General features: G+C 45.2%; 5 non-coding genes across 5 annotated transcripts; 2 read left to right on the plus strand and 3 right to left on the minus strand.

Moving 5' to 3' along the window:
* Nucleotides 1–263: 263 nt before the first annotated feature.
* trnar-ccg lies at nucleotides 264–336 on the minus strand. The gene has a single exon. It is a non-coding gene; the product is annotated as a tRNA-Arg (tRNA).
* Nucleotides 337–8,920: 8,584 nt separating this feature from the next.
* On the plus strand, nucleotides 8,921–8,993 carry trnar-ccu. Its single transcript has one exon. It is a non-coding gene; the product is annotated as a tRNA-Arg (tRNA).
* A 7,578-nt stretch (nucleotides 8,994–16,571) lies between these two features.
* On the minus strand, nucleotides 16,572–16,644 carry trnaq-cug. The gene has a single exon. It is a non-coding gene; the product is annotated as a tRNA-Gln (tRNA).
* A 3,839-nt stretch (nucleotides 16,645–20,483) lies between these two features.
* On the plus strand, nucleotides 20,484–20,556 carry trnar-ccu. Its single transcript has one exon. It is a non-coding gene; the product is annotated as a tRNA-Arg (tRNA).
* A 2,793-nt stretch (nucleotides 20,557–23,349) lies between these two features.
* On the minus strand, nucleotides 23,350–23,422 carry trnar-ccg. The gene has a single exon. It is a non-coding gene; the product is annotated as a tRNA-Arg (tRNA).
* Between the last annotated feature and the right edge of the window lie 1,959 nt (nucleotides 23,423–25,381).

Raw genomic sequence — 25,381 nt, forward strand, 5'->3', positions numbered from 1 at the left:
GGGACAGTTAGAAACTCCGATCACAATTAAGAAAACAAGAGTAAACATTTGAAGTGTCAATTCCACAGTGCAGTGGAACGAGAACTGGATCGTGGGATCAGACTGGATAGCTTGTTTAAAAGCATGACAGTCATAAAGGTCTCCATCTTGACCTGAGCATCCTTGATTCTATCGAGCAGGAAAGAGACTGTCTTTTGATGAAAGCTGCCTGTGTCACAGAATACAGAAAAATCTTTCTCTGTCTTAAGTCCCACTATAGACCTTACCCCAGATGGGACTTGAACCCACAATCCCTAGCTCCGGAGGCCAGTGCCTTATCCATTAGGCCACTGGGGCTGCACATGTGAGTGTGTGTAGTTTGTTATTTGCTCCTTTCTCTCCACATATTCAGTGGCAGAACATAAGAACTTAAGAACGAGGAGGAGGAGCAGTCTATCTGGCACTTCGAGCCTGCTCCACCATTCAATAAGATTTTGGCTGATCTTTTGTGGACTCAGCTCAAAAAACTATCTATCTTTATCTTAAAAACATTTAATGAAGGCGCCTCAACTGCTTCTCTGGACAAGGAATTCCATAGATTCACAACCCTTTGGGTGAAGAAGTTCCTCCTAAACTCAGTCCTAAATCTACTTCCCCTTATTTTGAGGCTCTGCCTCTTAGTTCTGCTTCCACCCGCCAGTGGAAACAACCTCCCTGCATCTATCCTATCTATTCCCTTCATAATTGTATATGTTTCTATAAGATCCCCCCATATCCTTCTAAATTCCAGTGAGTACAGTCCCAGTCTACAGGTTTGATGTGTTTGTGGGTCAAACACAACCTCATTGTATCAATTCCAAAAATTCCAGGAATGATCATGTTATTGGATCTGACTCACACCTTTTTTAAAAAGTATATTTATTGAAGTTTTAATAACAATATGACAAACAATCGACCAACCAAGATGTAAGGGTACAAAGTGACAAAGTTACAAACAAATCCCCAATAAAAAGCACAATTAAACCCCCTAACAGCTGACCGTGTCTAGATCTTTAAAAAAGGAAGTAAAAGTTTGCCATCTAAGGCAGAACCTCCTCACGGGGCCCTGATGGGATATATTTTTTTTACTGCAGGAGTCACCCATTCAATCACCCAGCCAGGCAGGATGAGGGAATTCCAGCCAGTCAATATCCACCTCCAGGCTACGAGTGAAGCAAAGGTGACAACATCCACCCTTCCCCCAGGGTGAAACACCAGTGAGCCTGAGACCACAAATATGGCTATCAATGGACATGATTCTAGAATCACCAGAAGATTCTCTGATATGGTGGTGAAAAAGGTAATCCAGAAGCTGACAAGTATGGGGCAGGACCAAAACATGCGTGTATGGTTATAGCTGGGGCAAGTCAACAATTTGTCTTCCACGGTTGGGAAAAACCCACTCATCATTGTCCTGGTCAAATGCATCCTGTGCAACACTTTGAATGGTTTAAAATCAACCAGGCACAAGAGGACATGAAGTTGACCCTGTAGAGGGCCTCCCTCCAAGTCCCATCAGTAAGCACAGGACCCAGCTTGTTCTCCCATCTCACCCTCACCCCATCCAATGGGCTAAGTGAACATAGCCAAAATGGTCCGAAATAGACCCTTTGCCAGGTTGGGATGAAACCTTCTTCAGCAAGGAGGAGGGTGGGGCCAAAGGAAAGGAAGGAAAAACCTTACGGGGAAAAGTCACAAATCTGAAAATAATGTAAGAGGCGAGAATTGGGCATCTGAAATTCATCAGCCAGCTCCCTAAAACTGGCAAATCTTCCCTTCCAAATCGTGAGGGAGGAAACCACCACCGGATTTGAGGAAAATCTAATGGGACAGAAAGGCAGTGGTGCAGTAATTATAGCAGGAAGAGTAGAGTTAGAGCTCGAGCGAGCATCCATTCTACCCCAAATAGAATCGGGGTCACTATTACAGGGCTCCTGTGGTGTCACCCTATTCTAGGAGTCCTGGGGGTCTCCCTATTACAGGGGCTTGTGGGGGGTGGGGGGGGCTCTTCCTTGTTAGGAGGTCCTTGGGGGGGGGTTGTGGGTCGGGTCGAGGAAGGGTGGACAGGTAGTGCATGGGGGGGTATGGTAGCCTTCAGATGGACTCTGGGGGCAACTCCCCGGAGGAGATACCCTCTAGGCTAGCTGCGAGATCCACCGCACCATATCCACAATGTAGAGACCACAAAAGATCTGCGCTCACGTGATCCAGGCTCTGGGGACCGGAGAATCACGGAGGACTGGAGCTTAGGGTGCCGGGCCAGCTAAATGGATGCAAATGGGTCGTTAAGATTAATTAAGTCACCCCTCAGCCGTCTTTGTTGCAAGGAAAATAATTTCAACCTATCCAATCTCTGTTCATAACTACATTTTCCTAGCCTTCGCAACATTCTTGGGAACCTCCTCTGCATTCTCTCCAGAGCAATTACGTCCTTCCTGTAATGTGGTGACCAGAACTGTACACAATATTCCAGTTGCAGCCTGATCCAGTGTGTTATACAATTCCAACATTATATCCTCAGTGTCTACAATACCAACCATTTTAGTGTCATCTGCAAACTTACTGATCATGCCTTGTACATTCTCATCCACATCATTGATATAGATAACAAACAGCAATGGGCCCAGCACTGACCCCTGAGGCACATCACTAGTCACAGGCCTCCAGTCCGACAAGCATCCTTCCTTCATTCCCCTTTTCCAACGGCCATCAAGCCAATTGTATATTCAATTTGCCAGCAATCCCTAGGTTTCATGTGATCTAATTTTCCAGAGCAGCCTACCATATAAACTTAAGAAAACAGGTTACTTGCTCAGCTGCGCAGATCTTTGGAGAGAGTTCCTTTCAAGAGCAGGTGCAGAACATTTCTGCTCAACCTAACAACATTTCGCAAAACTGCTCTTCCACTTAAAACCCTATAACAGACTGCAAAACTTGTTGTTCGTTGTGTTCTCTCTTTAATTGGCTCTGTTTATGGCGGTTAATACGGTTGCCTTCCTTAATTCTAATTACGTTTGCTCACGAGTCGCCAGGTATCTTTCAATACCGCCACAAGGTTCAAAACCGAATACTGATCAAAGACTCGATACACCAGTTAGTAAGTTCGAAATCAATGCTCATTTATTTACACACACAGTCAATTATTACTCATGCACAAACTCTACCAACTAAACTATCACTACTACTAAAGCCTATACTTAGCTTCGGGCGCCCACTCAGCCAGAGGAACAATGGCCGTTGTCCGGTTCTGATACTGCTGGCTTCGAACTGGTATTGAATAGTAGCTAGAAGCGTCTATCTCGTAGCGTGCATTGACTTTGGACTTATTTGTTCTGGTGCAGCTGCTAGGCAGGTCTCTCCTCGCTGAGAGCCAAGGCCAAGAAGAACGATTCTCTCTTGGGGGCTTCTTCTTATACCCAAAGGGGGCCTGTACCAATCATGATATCAACATTTGCCAAGGGCAGCAGGGTGGCACAGTGGGTTAGCACTGTGGTCTCACGGTGCAACGGTCCCAGGTGCAATCCCGGCTCTGGGTCACTGTGTGTGTGGAGTTTGTACATTCTCCCTGTGTTTGCGTCAGTTTCGCCCCACAGCCCAAAGATGTGCTGGTTAGATGGATTGGCCATACTAAATTGTCCCTTAATTGGAAAATGTATGAATTGGAAACTTGAAATTCATAAAATAAAACATTGGCCAAAAACCTTCAGCACTTCCCTGTGCAGTATTCCTCCATACCCACCCTCTCCATGCATTTGTCACAATGCCTTTTGAACACTGTTAATGTATCTGCTTCCATAACCTCCCTTGGCAACGAGTTCCAGGCACTCACCACCCTCTGTGTAAAATAACTGCCTTGCACGTCTTCTCTAAACGTTGCCCCACAGGCCTTACACCTATGTCCCCTGGTGACTGACCCCTCCACCCTGGGAAAGAGTGCCTGCCCATCCACTCTATCCATGCCCCTCATAATCTTGTATTCTCTATAAGTCACCCCTCAACCTCCATCGTTCTAATGAAAACAGTCCGAGTCTATTCAGCTTCTCTGAATTGCTAACACCCTCCATACCAGGCAACATCCTGGTAAACCTCCTCTGCACCCTCTCCAAAGCCCCCACATCCTTCTGGAAGTGTGGCATCCAGAGTTGTGCGTAATATTCCAAGTGCAGCCGTACCAAGATTCTTTACAACTGTAGCTTTCTGTATGCTTTCTTGGCTACCTTGTCCACTTGTGTTGCCACTTTCAAAGACCTGTGGACCTGCACGCCCAGATCCCTCTGACTTTCTATATGCCTAAGGGTTTTGCCATTTATGGTATATTTCCCCTCTATGTTAAACCTGTCAAAATGCATTACCTCACATTTATCTGAAATAAACTCCATTTACCATTTCTCTGCCCAAGTCTCCAATCTATGTATGTCCAGCTGTATCCTCTGACAATCCTCAACATTATCTGCCACTCGACCAACCTTGGTGTCATCCGCAAACTTACTAATCAGACCAGATACATTTTCCTCCAAATCATTGATGTATACTACAAACAACAGAGGCCCAAGCACCGATCCCTGTGGAACACCACTGGTCACAACCTTCCATTCAGAAAAACACCCCTCTACTGCTACCCTTTGCCATCTGTGACCGAGCCAGTTCTGTATCCAGCTTGCCACCTCGCCTCTGATCCCGTGTGACTTCACCTTTTGTACCAGTCTGCTATGAGGCACCTTGTTAAAGGCTTTACTGAAGTTCATGTAAACAACATCCACCGTCCTCCCCCCATCTTGTCACCTCCTCAAAAATCTCGATCAAGTTAGTGAGGCACGACCTCCCCTTCACAAAACCATGCTGTCTATCGCTAATGAGTCCATTTGTTCCCAAATAAATCCTGTCCCTGAAAATTCTCTCTAATAATTTACCTATTACCGACGTGAGGATCACCACCCTATAGTGTCTTGGATTATCCCTCTATCTTAATTAAACAGCGGTACCACATTAACTATTCTCCAATCCTCTGGCATCTCACCTCTAGCCAATGAGGATGCTAAGATATCAGTTAAGGCCCCAGCAATTTCCTCCCTTGCTTCCCTCAGTATTCTGGGGTAAATCCCATCCGGCCCAGGGGACTTATCGACCTTAAAGTATTTTAAAAGACCCAACGCCTCCTCCTTTTCGATGTCAACACGACCCAGACTATCCACACACCCTATCCGAAAATTATCTTCCACAAAGTTCTTTACTTAGGTAAACACTGATGCAAAATACTCATTTAGTATCTTGTTTATTCCCTTTGGCTCAACACATAGATACCCCCCACTGTCCTTAAGTGGTCCAATCCTTTCCCTGGACACTGCCTTGCTTTTTACATATGAATAAAAAGCTTTGGGATTCCTTAATCCTACTTGCCAATAACTTTTCATGACCCCTCCTAGCCCTCCTAACTTCCCGCTTCAGTACCTTCCTACTTTCTTTCGACTGCACCCATTAAATTCCACCCATTCCACTAACATGTCAATATCCTTATGAAGCTGAACATCACCTATCTCACTTTACACAATACTTACAAGTTTCTGCTCATGTGTAAAGTTTGAAATTGTGTACATTAAGGTCCAGGTCATTAAATGTATCAGGGAGAGCGGGGATCCAAACACTGGACCCGCTGGTGGTTAATTGCAACATGACATTGACTCTTTGAATACTGAACATGTCCAAAATGTCACATGTCCCACAGCAACCTGATAGCTCTAAGGACAAATAACTATGATAGTGCCCCAGTTGGTAGGGCACTGGCCTCCTAAACCAGGCAATGTGGGTTCAAGTCCCATCTGGGGTGGAGAAGCTTTTAGAACAAGATTTTCTTCCAAATGTTCAATCACTTTGGGCAGCACGGTAGCATGGTGGTTAGCATAAATGCTTCACAGCTCCAGGGTCCCAGGCTCGGTTCCCGGCTGGGTCACTGTCTGTGTGGAGTCTGCACGTCCTCCCCGTGTGTGCGTGGGTTTCCTCCGGGTGCTCCGGTTTCCTCCCACAGTCCAAAGATGTGCGGGTTAGGTGGATTGGCCATGATAAATTGCCCGTAGTGTCCTAAAAAGTAAGGTTAGGGGTTGGGTTACGGGTATAGGGTGGATACGTGGGTTTGAGTAGGGTGATCATTGCTTGGCACAACATCGAGGGCCGAAGGGCCTGTTCTGTGCTGTACTGTTCTATGTTCTATGTTCTACTTTGGCCTCTTCCTCCGCAGCAACATTTTCTCTCACATCTTTTTCGTTGGTACAATCCTCTCCTTTTAATTCCTGTCTTCAGTTCACCCAACACTTCAGGCACAGTTGCTAATTAGAGGTATCCACAGCCAATTACAACATACGTATATCATTTTGTCTCTCTGAGTGAACTTCAAAAGGGTTTACTCCAAAGAGTAAACTTTGGAGTGGGCAGATAGTTGACTGATAAAGTTCAATGTGGAGAAGTGTGTGATGATGCATTTTGGGAGGAAGAACACGGAGAGACAATATAAAATAAGGGGTAAAATTCTTAATTGGGTGCAAGATCAGAGGGACATGGTGGATATCTTCAAAGATCATTAAATATGGCAGGTGGAGAGAGCATTTTGGGAGGAAGAACGCGGAGAGACAATATAAAATAAGGAGTAAATTTTTTAAGGGGGTGCAGGAGCAGGTGTATATATGTACAAATATCATTGATGGTGGCAGGGCAGGTGGAGAGAGCAGTTTATAAACACACAGTATCCTGGGCTTTATTAATACAGACATAGTGTACAAGAGGAAGGAGGTTATGCTGAGTTGACACAAGACATTAGAACATAGAACAGTACAGCACAGAACAGGCCCTTCGGCCCTCAATGTTGTGCCGAGCCATGATCACCCTACTCAAACCCACATATCCACCCTATACCTGTAACCCAACAACCCCCCCCTTAACCTTACTTTTTATTAGGACACTACGGGCAATTTAGCATGGCCAATCCACCTAACCCGCACATCTTTGGACTGTGGGAGGAAACCGGAGCACCCGGAGGAAACCCACGCACACACGGGGAGGACGTGCAGACTCCGCACAGACAGTGACCCAGCCAGGAATCGAACCTGGGACCCGTGAAGCATTTATGCTAACCACCATGCTATCCTGAACATTAGTTATACCTCAGCTGGAATATTGTGCACAGTTTTGGACACCACACTATAGGAAGGATGTGAACGCATTGGAGAGAATGCAGAAGAGATTTACAAGAATGGTTCCAGGGAGGAGAAATTTAAGTTATGTGGTTAGATTGTAAAAGGTGGAACTGTTCTCCTAGGAGAGAAGAAGTCAAAGAGGAGATTTGATCGAGATGGAAAAGTCACGAGGGGGCTGGGCAGAGTAGATAGGAAGAACCTCTACCAGCTTGTAAATGATCAAGAAGAAGAGATTTAAAGATTTAAAGTGATTCCCTGGTGTATTCTCCATGGCAATGCCTTGACCAATAAGAGGCAAATTGCCATTCATAAGAACATAAGAACAGACGTGGTTATGGAAGATTTATTTAGGGATTGTAGGTACAGGATCAGATCCAATCATTTCATTATTTTCATTCACAGCTATATCTTTAATAGCAGACAAGGAAATAGCTTACAATTACAATTAAACAATGCCATACAATGACAATGAAACACTAACTCCTAACTGCTATCTTTAATCTCCAAATACATTTAATACAATATATATTTGAAATTCCTACATTCATCAGTTCAGTGGATTGGCCATGATAAATTGCCCTTAGTGTCCAAAATTGCCCTTAGTGTTAGGTGGGGTTACTGGGTTATGGGGATAGGGTGGAGGTGTTGACCTTAGGTAGGATGCTCTTTCCAGGAGCCGGTGCAGACTCGATGGGCCGAATGACCTCCTTTTGCATTGTAAATTCTATGATAATCACACTGGCAAAAACTGAAAGCTAAACTGCCTGCTACAGACCTGCTCCTCCCATTAATAATATCATCTTTATCCTACTCGGATCCTCTGATCTGCTTACCTAAGTCCAAACACACTGGCTGAATTCCCTGTCCGTTTACGTTGGCCGGATCCTCTGGTCTGTGAATGGAATGTTGGCGGAGCACCAAATTCTCCGTTGTCGCTGACAACGGTGGTGGGGTGAACTCGGATCTGAGAAACTCGGCTATACCTCAAGTGATCTACTCTAGCATTCATCACAAATTCACATTAGGTCCATCTTTCTAAAGACATACATGGTTGGAATGAATGATGCAAAGGTGTTAAAACTGCCACACCCTCACCCACCCCAATGGGTTTCTATTTCAATTTCAACTCTAGCTTAATCTTTGAGAGTAGCATCTGCAAATGGCAGGATAAATTGTCCTTAGTGTCCAAAATTTCCCTTAGTGTTGGGTGGGGTTACTGGGTTATTGGGATAGGGGAGGTGTTGACCTTGGGTAGGGTGCTCTTTCCAAGAGCCGGTGTAAACTCGATGGGCCGAATGGCCTCCTTCTGCACTGTAAATTCTATGAAAATTCATGTGCAGCACATCAACCACATTCTCCTCCTGAAAGCTCTACCTACACCATCAAAATCTAAACTTAGCTATTTAAACAGGATTTCCATGAAACAAAGCCATGATGATTTTCCTTAACAAACCTGTATTTGCTCAAATGACTATTAAATTTGTATCGAATTATCAGTTCTAGAAACTTCCCCACTATCAGCCCGCCTACAATAAACGATTAAGAAGGTTCATTTGGACCAATTGCCAATGTACAAGAGACAATCACATCCTGCTACATCATTGTTGCGAGCTTTGTAATTGATAGATTACAACTGTGAATGAAAAGAAACGGCTGGTCCACAAAATGCCTTCAAATTTGGCAGTGATTGCAGACAGGAACTGACCTTTTGTCACACAGCCCCAGTGGCCGAATGGATAAGGCACTGGCCTCCTAAGCCAGTGATTGTGGGTTCAAGTCCCATCTGGGGTGGAGCATCCTTTAAACCCACCATGTGTAACACTGGTAGTGAGATTTCCTTCCAAATGATCAAACTCTTCCTCTACAGCAACATTTTCTCTCAAAACTTTTTGACTGGCAGATTCCAATACAATGTTTTTACTAAACTGTGTGTCACCCCCACATTCAGGCAGTAATGTCACCTACACTTTCCAGACCATTATCACATTCTGGGATGAAACACACACACACACATTCTTTCTCCAAACTGGAAGATGCTGCCTGCTTGTAAACAAAAAAAAAAGGGGGGGCAGCACGGTAGCATGGTGGTTAGCATAAATGCTTCACAGCTCCAGGGTCCCAGGTTCGATTCCCGGCTGGGTCACTGTCTGTGCGGAGTCTGCACGTCCTCCCCGTGTGTGCGTGGGTTTCCTCCGGGTGCTCCGGTTTCCTCCCACAGTCCAAAGATGTGCGGGTTAGGTGGATTGGCCCTGCTAAATTTCCCGTAGTGTCCTAAAAAGTAAGGTTAAGGGGGGGTTGTTGGGTTACGGGTATAGGGTGGATACGTGGGTTTGAGTACGGTGATCATGGCTCGGCACAACATCGAGGGCCGAAGGGCCTGTTCTGTGCTGTACTGTTCTATGCTCCTTCTCCTGATATCCTTTTGAGCTCCTGACTGTGATTGAATTTCAAATGACGTAGTCGGATTGGTGGAGTGGACAGAGAGTTGACCGTGGGGAAGAGTGAGATGATGCATTTTGGTAGGAAGAACATGGACAGACGATATACAATAAGGGGTAACTCACATTCTGTTACATCATTGTTGGGAGCTTTGTAATTGATGGAATATAGCTATAAATGAAAAGAAAATGCCTTCAAATTTGGCAGTGTTTATAGGCAGGAACTGATCTTTTGTCTCATAATGACCTAATGGATAAAGCACTTGCCTCCGCAGCCAGGGATTGTTGGTTCAAGTCCCATCTGGCGTGGTGCCGATTTTAAAACAGCCTTCTGCACTGTAAATTGACTGATTAAGATTCGAAGATAAAAGTTGATGTCAAAAATACATAAAATGATCAATCAATTTGGGCTCTTCCTCTGCTGCTGGCCTCCTAAGCCAGGGATTGTTGGTTAAAGTCCCATCTGGGGAAGAGCAGCTTTTAGAACAAGATTTTCTGCCAAATGTTCAATCAATTTGGACCCTTCCTCTGCAGCAACATTTTCTTTCACTTATTTTTCATTGGCACAAGCCAATACAATGCTTGTATTAAACTGTGTGTCATCCCCACATTCAGGCAGTAATGTCACCTACACTTTCCAGCCAAATACTATCCCTTTAATTCATGTTTTCAGTTCACCCAATACCTCAGGCACAGTTGCTAATTTGAGATGTCGACAGCCGATTACAACACATGTATGATTTATACTGTCACATTCCGGGATGAAACACACGCACAGTCCTCCTCCAAACTGGAAAATGCTAAGTTTAAATGGGCCTAAGTAGGGTGCTCTTTCGAAGCGCCGGGGCAGACTCAATGGGCTGAATGGCCTCCTTCCGCACTGTAAATTCAATGATTCTATGATTCTAAGATAAAAGTTGATGTCAAAAAGATACAATCAGCTGGTCATTGGGCTGGACACATTGGAGATGAGATTTAATGAAAACGAAGTGAGGTGATACATTTTAGGGAGCACAGTTTTAACAGGGATTCAAGCTCAGCGAGACCTGGGGTTGTATGTGCACAAATCTCTAAAGGCAGTAGGACAGATTTATTGGCAGGATATTGAGGATGAGCGATTACAGTTATGGGAATAGACTCGTGAAGCTTGTTCTCTTTCGAGGAGAGTAGGTTAAGAGGTGCTTGAAAAGAGGTGTTTAAAATCATCGAGGGTTTAGAAAGTATAAATAAAAGATAAAAAATTTCAATAACGAAGGACCAATAAGTAGAAGACACCAATTTGAACTGATTGTCAAAACAACCTCATGACAAATGGTTACGATATAGAATGATGATTTGGGATGGGGGTGGCACGGTAGCATAGTGGTTAGTGCAGTTGCTTCACAGCTCTAGGGTCCCAGGTTCAATTCCTGGCTTGGGTCACTGCCTGTGCAGAGTTTGCACTTTCTCTCTGTGTCTGCATGGGTTTCCTCCAGGTGCTCTGGTTTCCTCCCACAGCAGGTTAGGTGGATTGGCCATGCTAAATTGCCCTTAGTCTCCAACAAGGTTGGGAGGAGTTACGGGGATAGGGTAGAGGAGTGGGCTTAGGTAGGGTGCCCTTTCCAAGGGCCAGTGTGGACTCAATGGGTCAAATGGCCTCTTTCTGCACTGTAAATTCTATGATTCTATGACTTGTCAGATTGAGGTTCAAGCTGTCAGAAGGGAAGTGGATCAGGACTTCCAGTGGCAACCATGGAGGAGTATTTGATAGCTCCTGCCTGTGCCAGATTTTTGGACCTTTTTTTTATAGATTTATAGAGAAATACAGCACAGAGCAGGCCCTTCGGCCCACGATGTTGTGCCGAACTTTTGTCCTAGGTTAATCATAGAATTTTGGACACTAAGGGCAGCACGGTAGCATGGTGGTTAGCATAAATGCTTCACAGCTCCAGGGTCCCAGGTTCGATTCCTGGCTGGGTCACTGTCTGTGCGGAGTCTGCATGTTCTCCCCGTGTGTGCGTGGGTTTCCTCCGGGTGCTCCGGTTTCCTCCCACAGTCCAAAGATGTGCGGGTTAGGTGGATTGGCCATGCTAAATTGCCCGTAGTGTCCTAAAAAGTAAGGTTAAGGGGGGGTTGTTGGGTTACGGGTATAGGGTGGATTTGTGGGTTTGAGTAGGGTGATCATTGCTCGGCACAACATTGAGGGCCGAAGGGCCTGTTCTGTGCTGTACTGTTCTATAAGGGCAATTTATCATGGACAATCCACCCAACCTGCACATCTTTGGACTGTGGGAGGAAACCGGAGTACCCGGAGGAAACCCACGCACACACGGGGAGGATGTGCAGACTCCACACAGACAGTGGCCCAAGTCGAAATCAAACTTGGGACCCTGGGGCTGTGAAGCAATTGTGCTCTCCACAATGCTACCGTGCTGCCCTTAAGAATAAATTAATCTACAGTCCATTATTCTACCCTAATCCATGTACCTATCCAATAGCCGCTTGAAGGTCCCTAACATTTCCGACTCAACTACTTCCACAGGCAGTGCATTCCATGCCCCCACTACTCTTTGGTAAAGAACCTACCTCTGACATCCCCCCTATATCTTCCACCATTTATCTTAAATTTATGTCCCCTTGTAATGGTTTGTTCCACCCGTGGAAAAAGACTCTGACTGTCTATTCTATCTATTCCCCTGATCATCTTATAAACCTCTATCACTTCGCCCCTCATCCTTCTCCGTTCTAATGAGAAAAGGCCTAGCACACTCAACCTTTCCTCATAAGACCTACTCTCCATTCCAGGCAACATCCTGGTAAATCTACTTTGCACCTTTTCCAAAGCTTCCACATCCTTCCTAAAATGAGGTGACCAGAACTGTACACAGTACTCCAAATGTGGCCTGACCAAGGTTTTGTACAGCTGCATCATCACCTTACGGCTCTTAAATTCAATCCCTCTGCTAATGAACGTTAGCACACCATAGGCCTTCTTCACAGCTCTATCCACTTGAGTGGCAACTTTCAAAGATCTATGAACATAGACCCGAAGAACTCTCTGCTCCTCTACATTGCCAAGAACCCTACCGTTAACCCTGTATTCCGCATTCATATTTGTCCTTCCAAAATGGACAACCTCACATTTGTCAGTGTTAAACTCCATCTGCCACTTCTCAACCCAGCTTTGCATCCTATCTATGTCTCTTTGAAGCTGACAACAACCCTCCTCACTATCCACAACTTCACCAATCTTCGTATCATTTATTTTCCAACAATAATATATGAGTACCAGTAGAACCTCACTGGGTACTCTCTCCTGTCAATCTAGTCCAGACTTCTGGCCAACATCTTCATCTTGGACACTCCATGATACCCCTCGAGAAGATCCTTCAAAACCAAAGCCTACCCTATTGCAGGGACTCCAACTCGCAAGTCCCACAGGATACCGTCCTCCACAGTCAATTCGGAGAACTTGGAGGAAAACATCTTCCATTCCTCTGGAATCTTTTACCACTGCCCAGTGTACACCAACTGATGCACCTTAACCAGCCAGGGTCAGTCTGTGACCACTCGCTGACACAGGAAGCAGGCACAGGCAAACAATCCATTAAGTTGAGGACCGCGATGACTTCATCCATCATGGGCGTCAGTTGCCACAACCAGCAGGGGATGATGACTCAACACGTTCACATTCACAATTTGTGATGCTGGTCAGTGTTCAAAAGAGTACTCATATGGGGCTAACAGCAAAGCCTGGCACTGGATCCATGTGGATACTATCGGCGGGACTGCCTTGTCCTCAAGAAAGAGGCTGAGTAGCGGCTTATGGCCAGTTATGATGACAAAATGGCGACTGTAGACGTATTGATTAAAACTTTTGACTCCAAATCCCACATCCAGGTCCTCTTTCTCAAAATGCACGCGGTTCTTCTCGGCAGCCATCAGTGTCCGGGAAAGAAGCGCAATTGGATAGTCAGGGCCGTCACCCATACAATGGGACAGGACCGCACCCGTGTCATATGGCATGACATCACAAGTCACACACAATGGTTTGGATGAGTCAAAATGAGTCAGTAGTTTCTATCAGGATAAGATGTGTTTGACCTCCTGAAAAGCCATCGTCTGTGCAGCACCCCAACCCCAGGTGTTGCATTTCTTCAGCAGTAAATGAAGGGGGCCAGGACGGTAGCCAGGTTTGGAATGAAATGCCCGTAATAACTGATTAGACCTAAAAAAGAATGGAGCTCCGTGATGTCTCGTGGTGCAGGGGCCACCTTTATTCGCTCCCGAGTGTAGCCCTTCGTGATCGACCCGGTAGCCCAAATACATGATGGCCTTGGTGTGAAAGATGCATTTCCCCTTGTGCAGGTGGACTCCATACTCAGAGAATCTTTGTAGCACCACCTCGCGGTTCCACAGATGTTCCTCCTCCATGGACCAGTGATCAAAATGTCATCAAGCTAGACGGCAACACAAACCACGTAAAATGTCCTCCATCATGTGCTGAAACGCAGCACATGCCAAGGACACGTCAAATGGAAGACGGGTGTATTCATACAGACCCTTGTGTGTTTTGATAGCCACATATTCCTCAAGACCCTATCCAAAGACATTGCTCATGTCGAGTTTAGTAAACATCAATCCACCAGCCAATGTGGTGTATAGATTCTCTATCCTGGGCAGCAGGTAATGGTCGAACTGAGAAGTCGTATTCACTGTTAATTTATAATCACCACAAAGGCGAACCGTCCAAACCGGCTTCAGCACTGGGCCCACCGGCGCCGCACAATCGATGAAATGCATGGTCAGATCATTTAACAAACTTTCCAACCATTGAAGCTCAGTCTCGGCCGTCCTGATGATGGTGTAAGGAACTGGACAGCCCAAATATATCGGGGCTTGGCTTCAGGTCCATCTGGCTAGTAGCCACAGCCCCATACCCTGCCCGGTTAGGGGAAGCTTTGGGGAACTTGCTCAAAACCGAGCATAAGCTCCTCGTCCCCACCTAAAAAACAGATTGCCAATCAATTCTCCAGTGGCTCAGCCAATCACAGCGCAACAAGCTAGGGTGATTGCCTTGCACCACGATGAGGGGAAGGTGAACTAACTGCTGTAAACCACTGGAGTGAGCATAGACCCCACTATATTCAAACGTTCATCTGTATATGTGGCCAGCTGAGCTTCTCATGCCCATCAGTGACAAGGTAATCACTCCCTGCTTGATCTGGTCAAAAGTGTGTTGTGCCAACTCCAATACCGCCGCTCCTGTGCCCGACTCAATCGGAGCAAATTTCCATTGACCTGCACCGGAATACGGGTTGTGGCTATATGGGGTGCCGACACACAATTGAGAAGCATCTCGGCCTCATCCTCAGCATCTTCCGGGTCGTAAACACTCAAAGTCTTACCACGGCATTGACCCCTACCATGACCAGGGTGCCTGGGATACCAGCTCTCCTGCGGCCAGTGGCTACGTCTGGCCCGATATCCGCACGTCACCCAGCGAAGTCCGGGGACAGTGTGCGGCATGGTACCTGGTTCTGTGACCAAAGACTGGAATTGCAGTGGTGCTCCTTCCGAGCATTAGAGGAACCAAGTCGGGGATGGTGCTGGACAACACTCAGTTCCATATCCTCTAACTCTTGACTGGCCCTTGCCGCGCTTTCTTGTGAAAGGGAAATTTGTAGTGCTTGTCGAAACATGATGGAACTTTTGCCCACAAGTTTCTTCTGAGTTTCGTCATTGTTTGCAGACCATATCTGCAAAAAAAGTGGGGTGCTCACAATATTCAGCGATTTTCCGACATCACAAAACGAATTCTGCTATGGACTCGCTGGTGGACCTCTCTGCCGTATTGAACCTGTACCGCTGACTGACAGGGTGGGATTGAAATGCTGTCCCACCAATACAACAAACTGGTCGAACATCATCGTGTCAGTGCCGAAGGAAACGTGAGGCCCCAGATCACTCCAAACGTATGAGCTCCACAGGCTGTCAGCATATTACAGCTCATTTTCTGTGATATTGTTGGCTCTGAAGAAGTACTACATTCGCTCTGAGTACTGATTCGAGGCTTCCATACTGGGATCAATGGCAGCCAATCGCCCAAACAGAGACATCGTTAATCACCCAAATTCACAGGGTGGTCTAGAAGAAAATGATATCAACGTGGGGAAGTGGCTCAGCTGGATTGGTCACATGTCAACAGCTGCAGGCTTACCCTGTCGCCAGTTTAATAAGGCTTGGGGAGTCCAAAGTAAGTAAAAGTACATGACATTTAATTTACAACAATTATATACATGAGTGCCGGTATATCCTCAGCAGGTTCCCTCTCCCGTCAGTCGGTTCCAGACTGGCGACCTTTTATACAAACTACCCCGCCCCTCACGGGAGAGCTCATACTCCTCAATGAGCACAGGGAAAACAATCATCCCCACACCGCATGTCCAGTGCTAGTTATCACAGTGGTTATAGGAGATTTATTCAGGGATTGTAGACACAGGAACTGACCCAACCAGTTCATGCCGACATTCAGTTGATGTGTTAAACTCATGAGGAGCTGAGATGGAGTGGATAGGAAGGAGCTGCTTCCCTAAGCAGAGAAGTTAAATACCAGTGGATACAGATTTAACTATTTAATAAATCTGTCAGAGGGAAGCTGAGGAGAATTTATTTCCACCCAGAGGAGGAAGTGGGTCTGAAAGTGTGGGACAGTTAGATCACTGATCACAATTAAGGGTAAACATTTGAAGTGTCAAAGCAGCAGAGCAGTGGAACAAGAGATGGGATCTGACTGGGTAGCTCATTTAAAAACATCACAGGTAGAAAGGTCTCTCTTGACTGAAGCATTTTTGATTTTATCTACCAGAAAATACACACTGTCCTCTGAGAAACGCTGCCTAACTGTGATAGAATACTCATTCAGCATTTGCCTCAAGCCCAAAGAACACCTTACACCAGATGGGACTTGAACCCACAATCCCTGGCTCCAGAGGCCAATGCCTTATCCATTAGGCCACTGGGGCTGTACATGTCAGCGTGTGCAGTTTGCTCTTTGCTCCTTTCTCTCCACATATTCAGTGGCAGCAACACAATCTCATTGTATCAATTCCAAACCTCGCAGTAGTGATTGGATCTGACTGATTCCTTTATAACAAAAAGTGAAAATGCTGGAAATTCGCAACAACTCTGACAGCATCTGTGGAGAAAGAAATAGAATTAATGTGTGATTGGATCCGCCAGGCTTGTGCACAGAAACAATTGGCACAGTTCATTGCTTGTAAAAAAAAAGTTTCTTTATAGAGGTGTCCTTGGTCTAAGTTGCACTGATTGTTGAACACAGTTCTGTGACTGAAGCTAATTGGTTTCTGGGTATATTTCAGCAATGTAGATTAAAGATGAATTTTGTCAAAACAATGAGTATTGAGTCATCTGATGCATGATTTGAAGCCACAAGAGAAATCAATGCATTTTCAATGACTGTACTTGAACTACAGATACCTACAATCATGATACACTCGATCATTACTTTCTATTGTCACTTGTTATGGGCCAGGGTTTAGAAACTCCAAAATATGTTATGAAGTCCGCATGACCGCCAACCTTTATGAATTTGGCCAGGATGAGCACAAGAGCCTTCCCTTCAGCTGTGTTTTATCAGTCTTCCCAGACACTTTAATCAAAATAAGCTTTATTCTAAGAACTTAGTTAACATATATATATACAAACACTCAGCAAGAATTATCAATTACGAACATAAAGACACAACCCAGCTATAGTAATCTGTGTATTATACTTAATGAATCCCCCCTTAACAGTTCCAATTCAAAGACAAAATCCACTAAACCAAAAAACCCTATTCAAAGGCGTGGGTCAGCGCACTGTATTCTCACTTGACTAAGACTGGTCTTCCCTCAATATCTCTCTTAAGTTATCAAAGCCGGTAGCCACTGATGTGTTAGGCAGGTTGGTTCGACGTTGACTGCAACTGGATGCAGTGAAGCTAGAAACAGACGTCTGACACAGGAGATGATCCAACACTGTTTTATTTAACTAGTGGACTGCTGTACATGTTCAGCTGTGGGTTGACACTCTACTATTCTAACTGATGACCTCTAACTGGCTTACCAGCTACCGTAAGGTGATAGTGCTCACTAGCTTGTGCACTCTGACTGTCTCAGTAGCTGGGTCCTGAGAGAGGGAGAGTCTTAATGCCCTGTGGGCTTTATAGTGGTGGTGTCCTGTCTGGTGATTGGTTGTTCTGTGTTGTGTGTTCATTGGTGATCCTGTGTGTCAATCACTGCCTGTCTGCATCTCATTATATATATAAGTGGATATTATGACAGCCACAACCTGTTTAGAACATAGAACATAGAACTTCTTAACACGGTTTTTAAAAATAAAATAGAGACAGGCCAAAATATTTATTTCTCCTTGTCTGTAATCCACAGCAGTCAAAAACTGAAAGCAAAACCAAAAAACCTCCCACAGCCATAGCCCAGCTCCACCCACACAATCACATCACTGAAGCCATGTGATAAGACAGAAACCTGTCTTAAAGGGACACTCACATGACACACTAAATGTCTCCTCTCCTTGTGGCTTCCATCAATTCCTGAAATCTTCAAAAACTTTATCTTTACTTATGAACAGAAACTGAACTCTCATAATCATCCTGCTTGGTTGTTAATACAAATACAGTTTCTATTTGAATTTCAAATCTGATTTAATTTTTGAGGCAAGCAAATGTGTTAATGGCAGGATCAACCTGGTATGTTTGAGCTCTAGTTTTGCTCACAAGCCTGCTGTGACGCAATTAATCAAATGTCTTTCGAATCCCTACGAACCCTCCTCAATATTCTCTGCACATCAACAAAACATCAACCAAGTTACGTAAACGGGTTTCCACTGAACAAACAGAGAAATGGCAAATGGAGTTTAATCCGGCAAATGTGAGGTAATGCATTTTGGTTGGTCTAACAGAGAGCGGAAATATACCATAAATGGCAAAACCCTTAGGAATATAGAAAGTCAGAGAGATCTGGGCGTGCAGGTCCACAGATCTTTGAAGGTGGCAACACCTGACTAGTTACTGCCTGACAATTTGGGCAGCACGGTAGCACAAGTGATTAGCACTGTGGCTTCACAGTGCCAGGGTCCCAGGTTCGAATCCCTGCTGCGTCACTGTCTGGGCGGAATCTGCACGTTTTCCCCGTGTTTGTGTGGGTTTCCTCTGGCTGCTCCAGTTTCCTTCCACAGTCCAAAGATGTGCAGGTTAGGTGGATTGGCTGTGCTAAATTGCCCTCAGTGACCAAAAAAAGGTTAGGAGGGGTTATTGGGCTACGGGGATAGGGTGGAAGTGAGGGTTTAAGTGGGTTGGTGCAGATTTCATGGGCTGAATGGCCTCCTTCTGCACTGTATGTTCTATGTTCTTAATTTGAAAGTGGACAAGGTAGTCAGGAAAGCATACGGGATGCTTGCCTTCATTAGATGGGGCATCAAGTATAAAAACTGGCAAGTCATGCTACAGTTGTATAGAACCTTGGTAAGGTTGCACTTGAAATGTTGCGCAAAATTCTGGTCACCACACTACCAGAAGGATGTGGAGGCTTTGGAGAGGGTGCAGAGGCGGTTTACCAGGATGTTGCCTGGTCTGGAGGGTGGAGGGTGTTAGCTATGTGGAGAGGCTGAATAGACTTGGACTATTTTCATTAGAAAGACAGAGGTTGAGGGGTGACCTGATAGAAGTCTACAGATTTACGAGGGGCATGGGTAGAGTGGATGGGCAGACACTCTTTCCCAGGATGGAGGGATCAGTCACCAGGGGGCATAGGTTTAAGTTCCATGGAGCAAAGTTTAGAGGAGATGTGCAAGGCAGGTTTTTTACGCAGAGGGTGGTGAGTGCCTAGAACGCGTTGCCAGGGGAGGCTGTGGAAGCAGATACATTAACCCCATTTAAAAGGCATCTTGACAAACACATGGATGGGATGGGTATAGATGGATACGGCACAAGGAAGTGCTGAGGGTTTTGGCAAAGGTTGGTATCATGACCAGTACAGGCTTGGTGGGCCGAGGGCCTGTTCCTGTACTGTATCAAAACATAGAACATACAGTGTAGAAAGAGGCCATTTGGTGCATCACCCACTTAAGCCTCACTTCCAACCTATCCCCATAACCCAATAACCCCTCCTCACCTTTTTGGTCACTAAGGGCAATTTAGCATGGCCAATCCACCTAACCTGCACGTCTTTGGGCTAACCACTGTGCTACTATGCTGCCCATTGCTCCTTATTCTGTTACATCATTGTTGGGAGCTTTGTAAGATGTTGACCTTGGGTAGGGTGCTCTTTCCAAGAGCCGGTGCAGACTCGATGGGCCGAATGGCCTCCTTCTGCACTGTAAATTCTATGAACATTCATGTGCAGCACATCAACCACATTCTCCTCCTGAAAGCTCTCCCTACACCATCAAAATCTAAACTAAGCTATTTAAACAGGATTTCCATGAAACAAAGTCATGATGATTTTCCTTAACAAACCTGTATTTGCTCAAATGACTATTAAATTTGTATCAAATTATCAGTTCTAGAAACTTCCCCACAATCAGCCCGCCTACAATAAATGATTAAGAAGGTTCATTTGGACCAATTGCCAATGTACAAGAGACAATCACATCCTGCTACATCATTGTTGCGAGCTTTGTAATTGATAGATTACAACTGTGAATGAAAAGAAAGTGCTGGTCACAAAATGCCTTCAAATTTTGGCAGTAATTATCGACACGAACTGACCTTTTGTCCGAAAATGACCTGATTGGTCTAGAGACAAAGGGTTATGTCACAAGCTGCAGCAAACCCATCAGCACAGCCCCAGTGGCCTAATGGATAAGGCACTGGCCTCCTAAGCCAGGGATTGTGGGTTCAAGTCCCATCTGGGGTGGAGCAGTTTTAAAACTTGTTTTCCTTCCAAATGATCAATCAATTGGGCTCTTCCTCTGCAGCAACATTTTCTCTCACATCTTTTCATTGACACAAACAATGTTTTTACTAAACTGTGTGTCACCCCCACATTCAGGCAGTAATGTCACCTGCACTTTCCAGCCAAATATTGTCCATTTAATTCCTGTCTTTAGTTTATCCAACGCCCCAAACACAGTTGCTAATTTGAGTTTTGAGGGTGAGACCCACACAGACACGGGGAGGACGTGCAAACTCCACATGGACAGTGATCAGGGGCTGGGATCAAATTTGGGGCCTCAGCGTTGTGAGGCAGCAATGCTAACCACTCTGCCACCGTGCTGCCGTGAGTTCCTGGTTCTCTGAATGAACTTCAGAAGGACATAGACAAGTTCTGGAGTGGGCAGAGAGTTGACCGATAAAGTTCAATGTGGAGAAGTGTGAGGTGATGAATTTTGGGAGGAAGATCACAGAGAGACAATATAAAATAAGGAGTAAAATCCATAAAGGGGATCAGGAGCAGAGGGATCTGGGTGTAGATGTACCTGAATTATTGAAGGTGACAGGACAGGTCGAGAGAGCAGTTCATAAAGCTTATATTATGCTGGGATTAATTAATAGGGACACAGAGTACAAAGCAAGGAGGTTTTGCAGAATTTATACAAGACACTAATTAGACCACAACTGGAGTGTTGTGCACAGTTTTGGACACCGCACTATAGGAAGGATGTGAACACATTGGAGAGAATGCAGAAGAGGTTTACAAAAATGGTTCCAGGGATGATAGGGAGAAACTGTTCCTGCCCATAAAAAGATCAAGAACAAGAGAGCACAGATTTAAAGTGATTTCCTCGTGCATTCTCCATGGCAATACGTTGACCAATCAGAGCCAAGTTGCCATCTGATCAGCTCCCTTTCCTCGTGCAGTAGAAATTTGGCATTCTTGCATCAAAGGGACTTGGGAGCCCTTGTTCACGATTCTCTTAAAGTTAACGTGCAGGTTCAGTTGGCAGCTAAGAAGGTAAATGCAATGTTCGCATTCATGTCAAGAGGGTGTGGTGGTATGAATGGGAGCACTGCCATTGGCGCAGAGCATTAGTTTCCCATTGGCTCTGGCTGGTCATGTGCCTCTCGTCTGATTGGCTGGGACTAGTCATGCGACTGCTCACCAATTGGTCAAGAAGCAAGTAGACCTCGCCTCTGAGGCGGGGTATAAGTACCCAGAGTTCCCGGCAGTTGGCCTTTCTCTGTAGTCGACCACCGGGCTAACAACTAGCTGACGTGCCTCGCGTCCAATTGATGGTACATCAGAGGGCGAGAATACAAACCAGGGATCTACTTCTGAGATTGTATAAGGCTCTGGTCAGACGCCATTTGGAGTATTGTGAGCAGTTTTGGGCCCCGTGTCTGTGTGGGTCTCACCCCCACAACTCAAATTAGCAACTGTGCCTGAGGTGTTGGATAAACTGAAGACAGGAATTAAAGGGACAGTACTTGGCTGGAAAGTGCAGGTGACGTTACTGCCTGAATGTGGGGATGACGCACAGTTTAGTACAAACATTGTATTGGATTGAAGGAATCCAAGTATCTAACGAACGACATACTGGCCTTGGAAGGGTCCAGAGGAGGTTCACAAGAATGATCCCTGGAATGAAGAGCTTGTCGTATGAGGAATGGTTGAGGACTCTGGGCCTGTACTCATTGGAGTTTAGAAGGATGAGGGGGGGATCTTATTGAAACTTACAGGATACTGTGAGGCCTGAATAGAGTGGATGTGGAGAGGATGTTTCCACTTGTAGGAAAATCTATGACCAGACAACATAATCTCAGACTAAAATTATGATCCTTTAAAACAGAGATGAAGAGAAATTTCTTCAACCAGAGGGTGGTGAATCTGTGGAACTCTTTGCCGTAGAAGGCTGTGGAGGCCAAATCACTGAGTGTCTTTAAGACAGAGATGGATAGGTTCTTGATTAATAAGGGGATCAGGGGTTATGGGGAGAAGGCAGGAGAATGGGGATGAGAAAATATCAGCCATGATTGAATGCTGGAGCAGACTCGATGGGCCAAGTGGCCTCATTCTGCTCCTATGTCTTGTCGTCTTAAGGCCTTATCTGTCCGGGTAGATCTGGGTATTTCCAAACTGGTAAAATGTTCGGAGCAATTCCAAAGTGAAGATTGAGAAGGATGCTGCCAGGAATGGAGAATTTTAGCCACGATGAGAGATTGAATAATCTCGGGTTGTTTTCTTTGGAACAGACGGGGTTATGGGAGATTTATTTATGTAGGCACAGAGTCAGGCCCAACCAGTTTATGCTGAGATTCAGTTGATGTGTTAAACTCATGAGGAGCTGAGATGGAATGGATAGGAAGGGCCTGCTTCCCTGAGCAGAGAAGTTAAATACCAGTGGATATAGATTTAACTATTTGATTAAAGAGCCAGAGGCAAGCTGAGGAGAATTTACTTCCACCGAGCAGTGGACGGTGGTGTGGGGGGGGAGATCAGAAAGTGTGGGAGATTCAGAAACTCTGATCACACATAAGAATACCAGGGTAAATGTAAATATTTGAAGTGTCAAAGCCGCAAGGAAGAGCTGAATTATCAGATTTAGGCTGGATCACTCATTTGAAGCACTGACTAAACAGCATCACTTGATGATCTAATCTTCTTTGATTTTAGTCACCAGGAACAACAAACCACCTGCTGGGAAAAGCTGCTACTTATCACAGATTATGGAAACACAATTGCTTCATCCCTTAGGGCCAAAGAGCACTTCACCCCAGGTGGGACTTGAACCCACAATCCCTGGCTCCGGAGGCCAGTGCCTTATCCATTAGGCCACTGGGGCTGCACAAGTGAGCATGTGCAGTTTGCTCTTTGCTCCTTTCTCTCCACATATTCAGTGGAAGGTTTGATGTGTTTGTGGGTCAGCCCTTTCTTTTCAAACACAACGTCATTGTATCAATTCCAAAGGTCCCAGTAATGATCGTGTAATTGGATCTGACTGACTCCTTTATAATAAAAAGTGAAAATGATGGAAATTGTCAGAAAACCTGGCAGCATCTGTGAAGAAAGAAATAAAGTTAATGTGATGAAACAATTGTTTGTAAAAAGGTTTATTTACAGAGGTTTCCTTGCTCAAAATTGCACTCACTCTAGAAGGGAGTTAACTTGCTGAAACTAATTAATCTCTGTGTATTTCAGCAATCAGGATGAAAGATGACTTCTGTCAAAAGAAAGAGCATTGAACTGAAATTAAATGAAAATTGCTGATTGTCACAAGTAGGCTTCAGTGACATTACTGTGAAAAGCCCCTAGTCTCCACACTCCGTTGGGAGAGGCTGTTATGGGAATTGAACCGTGCTGCTAGCCTGATTTCAAAGCCAGCGATTTAGCCCTGTGCTAAACAGCCCCTATGCATTATCTGATGTAGGACTTGAAGTCACAAGAGAAATCAATACACTTTCAATTACTGTAGTTGAACTAGAGGTTACACCATAAAACACTTGATCGTTTTCTTGTATTGTCACCCTTTGTGGTTGTCTGCTGTTCTTGTGCCTACTGACCTTATCTCCTGCAACAAGTCTACCAACTCCACAAACTGGTGATCAATAGCAGTCGTCAGCACACTTGATTTCCTCAAGCTGCTTGATCAGTGATATTTTCTTGTAAAGTCACATCTATCATTCGGAAGGAGATTGAGAAAGCTTTCCTTAATCATGAAGGCAATGATATCAATTTGCATCAATACATCACTATGTTAGTTTGTTATGACACCCAAGGGCTAGTGTGTGGTCAATTCCAGCCCCACAGGTCTCAGAGTCCCAACATGTGAATTAACCGTATAGTGTTCAGAACATAGCAAATGCAGCACAGAACAGGCCCTTCGGCCCACAATGCTGTGCCGAACTTTCGTCCTAGATTAAGAACAAATCAATCTACACCCCAGCATTCTACCGTAATCCATGTACCTATCCAATAGCCGCTTGAAGGTCCCTAATGTTTCCGACTCAACTATTTCCATAGGCAGTGCAATCCATGCCCCCACTACTCTCTGGGTAAAGAACCTACCTCTGACATCCCCCCTATATCTTCCACCATTCACCTTAAATTTATGTCGCCTTGTAATGGTTTGTTCCACGCGAGGAAAAAGTCTCTGACTGTCTACTCTATCTATTCCCCTGATCATCTTATAAACCTCTATCAAGTCGCCCCTCATCCTTCTCTGTTCTAATGAGAAAAGGCCTAGCATCCTCAACCTTTCCTCGTAAGACCTACTCTCCATTCCAGGCAACATCCTGCTAAATCTCCTTTGCACCTTTTGCAAAGCTTCCAATTCCTTCCTAAAATGAGGTGACCAGAACTGCCAGAACTGCACACAGTGCTCCAAATGTGGCCTGACCAAGGTTTTGTACAGCTGCATCATCACCTCACGGCTCTTAAATTCAATCCCTCTGCTAATGAACGCTAGCACATAGGTCTTCTGCACAGCTCTATCCACTTGAGTGGCAACTTTCGAAGATCTATGAACATTGACCCAAAGGTCTCTCTGCTCCTCCACATTAGAACATAGAACAGTACAGCACAGAACAGGCCCTTCGGCCCTCAATGTTGTGCCGAGCCATGATCACCCTACTCAAACCCACGTATCCACCCTATACCCATAACCCAACAATCCCCCCTTAACCTTACTCTTTAGGACACTACGGGCAATTTAGCATGGCCAATCCACCTAACCCAGACATCTTTGGACTGTGGGAGGAAACCGGAGCACCCGGAGGAAACCCACGCACACACGGGGAGGACG

Source organism: Scyliorhinus canicula, chromosome 7 (genome assembly GCF_902713615.1).
Source record: "Scyliorhinus canicula chromosome 7, sScyCan1.1, whole genome shotgun sequence".
NCBI classification, from domain to species: Eukaryota; Metazoa; Chordata; class Chondrichthyes; order Carcharhiniformes; family Scyliorhinidae; genus Scyliorhinus; species Scyliorhinus canicula.